This window comes from Calidris pugnax, unplaced genomic scaffold (genome assembly GCF_001431845.1).
Source record: "Calidris pugnax isolate Ruff unplaced genomic scaffold, ASM143184v1 scaffold24, whole genome shotgun sequence".
Classification (NCBI taxonomy): domain Eukaryota; kingdom Metazoa; phylum Chordata; class Aves; order Charadriiformes; family Scolopacidae; genus Calidris; species Calidris pugnax.
In genome coordinates this window covers 11,785,198-11,792,174 of record NW_015090922.1, presented here as the reverse complement: position 1 = coordinate 11,792,174, position 6,977 = coordinate 11,785,198, and the positions used below count along the sequence as shown (strand labels likewise).

The 6,977-nt window shown below is 37.0% G+C and overlaps 1 protein-coding gene across 2 annotated transcripts in view; it reads left to right on the top strand.

Moving 5' to 3' along the window:
- Positions 1-6,977, top strand: part of SRBD1 (S1 RNA binding domain 1) — a 131,709-nt gene that overhangs the window by 104,146 nt on the left and 20,586 nt on the right. The window lies entirely within an intron of this gene.

Here is a 6,977-nt window from a genome sequence, read left to right as displayed (position 1 = left end):
GGGGGGGAGGAGGGTGATGAGGTGAAGGGGTTGAAGAAGGTCAAATTACCTAAAAGCTTTTTCCAGCAAGCATTTGAGGAGGTGGTGTCACTTTACATAATTTTTTTTTCCTCTTAATTATATTGTGACTAAATTTGTTGGTGTGGGATTAAAAACCTGAATGTCATTGTTTGGCATATGCATTCTTTTCTAATGAGGGAGTGGATATGTCATTGTATTAAATATATTGTCAGTGCATTGCTGATATGAGTCACCTGGTGTAGTGCTAACTGTGTTTGTGTACTAACTTTGAGAAAGCCAGTGAGCAGAAGAAGTTGCTTATATTAAAAATCTAGGATACAGTAAAATATGTATCTACTATAGAAATTTTTCCTTTCTAGAAAATACCCTTAAAGGAATTTATCCTTTTTTTGGTAGTTTTTAAAAATATTCCAGGTAGCATATTCCACATGAAAGAGGAGTGAGAAGAACCCCAATGTGTCTTCAATGGAGCTGGAAGAAACGTGTGTGTTTTTACAGGCTTTTACCAAGCTCCTCGCATCTCCTGGGGGCTCCCTTTGCTCTGAGTGAGGCCAGTGGGAACTCTATACCGAGGAGCTGCTGTTCCTCACCTGTTTGCTGCAGGGGGATGGATGGGCACTGACTCCAGACTAAACAGAATTCCCACATATGAGCAGACTCACTGCTGTATGACTTCCGTCTTGTCCCTCTAGAAATGTACTATTCCTTCTCCCTATCTCTATCAGTATAATCTTTTTTTTTTCCTCTTGTCCTTTGGCACTTTTCAGGAAGATCCCCAACTGAATTTGTTGCCTTTCAGAGATAGGGAACTCTACTGCTGATGGTCCTTGCTTTATCTTTCTGTAGCATTGCAGGGTATCCACTGTATATGTAGAGCCTTAACAGCTGCAAAATACAGTTTTGGACTGAAGTTGAAATGTAGGCTTTCCACCTAGTGGCTTGGGTGATCATCTTTGTTACTTACTGGAAAAAGAAAATGTCCCACTGAAATCTCCAGGAGTTATGCAGTTGATTGTAATTGCAATTCAGTGACCCGTAGTCACATAACAATATGTGTTGGAGCAAACTGGAACCTGCTCTGGAAAGAGGAAGATATTTTTTTAATATATGTCACTTGCTGGTAGCTTGCTCATGTAAGAAGTTAGCTTTAGAAGTCATACATATTCAGCAACCCGTTTGAATACTTGTAACAAGCCTAGCAGTACTACTGTTCTGTTAGAAACACACACAAGTAAATATATGATGAATTGCAGCAAATTGCAAGTAACTTGAAGCATTTACATGGCCAAGTGTGCATTTTTGTTTTCTTTTTTTAGTGTCAGAGCTGACAGACTTTGTTTTTGTTTTATCATTTTCTTTGAAAATATAAATCCAGTTCTCTCTCTGGGGATATTCCAGTAACAGTAATATGCTGTTAAAATAAACAGAATTTGAATTTTTGAAAACAAGAAATGAGTCAGAGTTAAGTACATAGGATAACAATATATCCTATAACAATATAACATTTGGAGAAACGACAAACAATCCTCAAAAGAAATTCTTGAAGTTGTGTCCTTTTATCAAACATCAGAGGGATAAGCTTGTTTTCTTAGAATTTAACTAAAAGGGATTTTCCAGAGGATGCTAGAGATTAAAACACCCTGCCTGAACTTTCCAACGTATCCACCTGACATGTAAGGTGCATTTTTAATTTTTTTTTCTAATTCTGCATATGAAAAAGTACTTATCGTTAGACTATTTGTGTTACGTCAGTCCTGTTGTACATAAGGACTTGTTCTGGATGCATTTTGCTTTTGTGGTTTCACAAACATTTGAAATGCAGCTGATTGTATGTCAGCCACAGCACTAGCAGAGAATGTTTTGCCCTTTTTTAAATTTTAAGACACGTTTCCATGGATTGAATCTCTTCAAACTAATATAGTTTTGAATTCTTTTTAGGATGTGTTGTCCCACCTAATTTCTCATTCAGTAAATGTCATTCAGGCTGCACAGTTATACCACTTTTTAAAGAAAAAGAGTATTTTTTCAAGAGGCATGTTGGCTAGTCTCACATGCCAATATTAAAATTCATGAATATAGAAGTTAAAGGTAGGTACCAACAAATTAATGTTTTATGAGGTGTTAGAAGTGTTTCAGGACTTAGTTAAAGACAGAAAAAATTAAATTGCATTTACTTCATTGAAGGTTGACTTTTTGGATTCAAAGGACAAGTGAGGTATGACTTGATCAAAAACCAAAATAGATTGTGGGACGTGCAGTTCGGGCTTATTTAGGACAAATGTTGATCTTGTTACATACTTTAATGCCGAGCCTGGGTCAAGAACCTGCAGGTTGCTGCCCAGACTTAAGAACTCTTCCCCTCCCCACTGCTTTGTGACCAGCACCATTAGGTCATGTCTGTACTACATTTGTAGGCTCTGCAGGGTACGAATAACTCTTATTCAACTGCGTTGTAAGGTGCCTCGCTTGGCTCTTGGGCATTGTAAAGTAATACCGATGCACGGGCTGGCCCTGTCAATGTCTGCTAATGTTTGTAAATGTAAAATAATAAGTATTTAAGAACTGTTGTTTGTTGCAGTAGAAATTTAAGCTGTTTGAATTTGTCTTTCATAGAAGCATACAGTCATACCATATTTTCTAAATTTCATAGGGGACCAGGTTACCAAATGCATTACAGTTATGTGTATTGTTTTAGTATTTGTGGGGTTTTCTTTGGTTGCCAAAGGTAAAGACAGTCAGCGTACTGGTCCACCATCTGTGCCCATGAAGGCTAAGTACAGCCTCCAGGCTGTGTGTGAACAGCAGTTCTTTGGCTCGATAAATTTGATATCCTAATGACAAATGTATTTTTACAGTGTCTGTACGGGTGTACTGCAGAAAGTAACTAAGCTGAGAGGCTATTTAAAATACTGCCTTTCTTTTGTGTACATTAACAGGTGTTTGAAACTGGAAATTGGCTTTCAATTACAGTTTTAGTAGCACCCTCTTAAAGAACAGATAGTTTTTTAGTAATGTCAATTATTTCGAGTGAGCGTTCATACTTCTTGAATTGGAGTAAAACAATAATCCTTGTTCCCTGCTTCATACCATATAAAAAGAAAAGATAGCTGAAGTATTAAGGAATATAATAATAGGACAAAACTATCATGCATAATCGACAGATGTTCTTGAACACTGTTCTTTAGTGTTAAACATTCTGTGCTGTGTTTAGAGAAAGTACATGAAATGAAGTTATATTGCTTTTTTTTAGTATGGATTTGCAGAATGGTGGTTTTTAAATGTGCAATATAATATTATTTTTCTGGTAGTTTTAACAAATTTACCACAGACTAATTTGAGCAGTAATCATGACCAGAAATCAAAATAGCAGCCCTTGATTTTCTTCCAGGGTCATGAATGTAAGTTACACTTGGGATATATAGGATACTCCTTATAAAAATAATAGGAAAATGTAATGTTTTAATTTCATTTATTGTTCAACTATAATTATTTACTGTAGCAGTTTCAATTTATCAAGTACTTTAATTTTATGTATCTTGTTCCCTGGCTCACTTGATAATTCCTTGGAAAAAAAAATACTTAAATATGTTTAGTGCCTGATATTTCTAAGGGCAGATTAATTACTATAGTCTTCCCCACAAAAAAAAAACCTCAATCCAAACAGATGTCTAAGTACTTCCCAGTGCTATCCATGAAGCAAGGTGGCTTTGTTTTCTGGAGAGTGATGGTAAATGAAGGTTCTCAGATTTGCACTGGACATCTTGCAGTCTGTGGCAAATCCCTTATTTCTGCTGGCCTTAGTTTCCATAAATTGCAGGTATCAATCCCTTTTATTACTTGAACATCACCATACAAAATGAAGTCTTCTGATCCAGATCTCCTATTCCAGCAGTGAATATTCTAATGGAGGTCATTTCTGAGTATCCTTTTAATGAAACAATAGTGATTTATTATAAATTCAAAATTATATTTAAAAATCACACCAAAGGACATGCTCCTACTGGTTAGGTATAGCTGCTGGGGCATCTTCTGTGCTTGACTCTGAGGAAGCTGCTGGTAGGAATGGTTCCGCTGGCTGGCGGAGCTGGCTTCTCCTGGTTTTGTGAGGGGAATTGCGGGTGCAATTGTCCACACGTCAAGTCAGTTATTAAAAGAAGAGCATGCTGCTTAAGAAGAAAAGACAATACTTTGCAGTTTTAGTGAGGACACTGCTATGCATAGAGGTACATTCAGAGTTACTGTTAATGGGAAAATGTTTTATTTAGAAGGAGGAGATCAGCTGATGTGACGATCTACTACATTGGTGTGTGGAGGGGTTGTTGGAGTCCACACGGTGTAAAATTCTGCATAAGCACACTTTGAAAGTAGCTTTGCATATTGGACTTGGGCTTTATTGGTACAGGTTTTATTGTGATGCATTTAGTTGTAACAGTTGAGAGCGATTCCAGCCTTTACAGATTGTTGTAGCAAATGAGTAGCATGGAGTATGTGTGCTTCTAGTAGTGTCTGAATAATCTGATACCACCCCGGTGCATATAAATAGTACATGGAAGTATATAATATCATCTAACCTCTGATATTAGAGAAGATGAGTGAAATTTTTGGAATACTGGAAAATGCACTGCACTTTAACCTTTCTGAAATGTAACCTGTTAGCAGTAGGAAGTCTTGACAATGATACTGAGATAATGTTTTCAATTGACTACTTTTAGAAACTAAATTCAAAACACTACTCTGTGCTTTGAATCAGTGTAAAGAGGGATGTAGAAATTTCTTCATCGCAGCAGAAGGAAACTGTGATGGTCAGTAGCTGCATCTTGGAGGCAGATTTGCTGTCTGTTCCTCGTATTTGTAGCTTAACGTTGTTCACGAGCTGAATGCATCTTCTGTGAGGTATGGGTAGCTTAGGGATTGTTTTAGCCAACTCTCTTATGTTTGTCCAGTTCTGTCAGATCTACCCATTCACTTTTTCTTTATCCATGCCTTCATGTACATGCTGTGATTTCCATTCCAAGTGGTACAACTGTTATATATCGGAGTAATGAAGGAAAACTTGTGCACGTCTTGTTTTGTTTTTTTTAAAAGTCGACTGTCAAGAAGCAATAAAATTAAAAGATGCAAATCATCTTTGAGAGACCCAAGAACTTTTTGGCTTCCTGGCAAAAGAAATAGACAGTTGAATATTACAGTTTTTCCAAATTGTGTGTACTCTGTCACGTGACTTTTACACAAACTATTACATCCACAAACTTAAATCTTCAGATAAATACCAACTTCACATTTGAGGATCTCTGAGCACTTGTCCTTCTTCCACTAACAGAAGTATTTCAGGATATGATATATCCTTTCCTTGTTTTGTGGGAAGTATAGTTGGCTGAATTGCTGTCTAGATTCACTTTCAGCAGACTGGAAATAGAACTTCTGCTGAATCAAGTACCTTCAGAAGAAATGCTTAGAAAGATTAGACCAGATACATGGATTACCTTCTTTGCTACACCCTTTACTATAAGGCATTGTAGAGACAATGGCTAATGTCTCTGTTTTTAATCACGTAACTGCATGTTATTCTTCCTGAAGAATGATCACCTTAAGGAATGAGACAAATCGAAGGAAAGAGCAGTCTACCCTGCTCTGTGCCACAGACTCTACTTAATATTCTGAGTAGCAGTTTTAGACTAAGATTTTTGTAGAGGTAGCCAAGAACTGCTACAGTTAATGGAACTTGTTAATGGAACTTGTGAAACTATATGGTAATCAACTTCCAATTAACTACTTTGAGTCAGTAGCCTTTGCTGAAAGCAGAAGGAAATTTTGAGTACTGTGCATTTTTTTTCTCCTTTTGTCTTCTTCCACCATAATGAAAAAAATGTTAAATTTGTATCTTATTAAATTTTTGATTTGTGGTTCATCTTTAAAAATCTAGCCCAGTATTTGGCAGCTGTACTTGGCAAAAAAGACAAAATGTGGGTGTTGTATCTGAACAATTTTATTCTGGTTCTTGGACTGTATTATATAAATGCATCCTTGTCCTTGCACGAGCGTGCGTGTGAGCTGGAAGCATCTGGCTCTAGTACCTTATGGAGCTGATGGCAGGACAAGGGAATATCTAGAACATCCTCACTAAGAGAAGCTGCATCTTCAGTAAGACAGAAAAATAGAAACATGAGGCTTCTTTTTAGGACGAGGGTTTTTGTATATATCTCTGTATTCAGAAAAGAAGCCATCGTGTTGTAGTAGTAACACGTTAGTAAGTAGAAACTGATATTTGATCTGCAGGGTATACAAGTAAGCTTTGTGGTTGTGAGGCCAAGACTATATGCAAATGCCAGTACTGATGCTTGTACGTGGCTTTTTGCATGTGACTTTTATATAGGAGGAGTAGTGTTGGCGAAATTTGTGCTTCCTGTTTGTAGGTAACTTTATTATGTATTGCATCATGAAAATACATCACATTACCATTACCTGAAATGAGGTGGCTATGAATTATGTGGCCATAAGTTTTACGATTACTTCAGTTCTTAACCACTAGTTGATGAACTGCCAATATTAGTGTATTGGGATTGATGTTGTTGGCATGTTAAATTTAACTGTGAAATCTTTAAAAGATCTGAACGGCTTAGAAGGTAAAACAAAGCAGTGGATGAAGCGTTTGGTGTCATGGCGTGGATCCAGCTTGATGTCCTAAATGAATGCATCATGAAACCACAACAGATCAACCCAGATTTACATGAGTGACGTATAAGATCCCCAAAGCTAAGCCGACATAGTGATTGAATTAGCTCCTGCATTTAGAGAGGCTTCTCCCTCCAGGTCAGACTTCTGAGCACTGATGGGCTTGTGTGGGGAACTAGCAGTTACGGACTGAAGTATGCTTATGTTGTGGAGGAAAAGAAATCTTAGAGCTTCAGAACTTTTATCTTTGACAAGTGTGACTGATTTTCTTTTTTTTTTTTTTT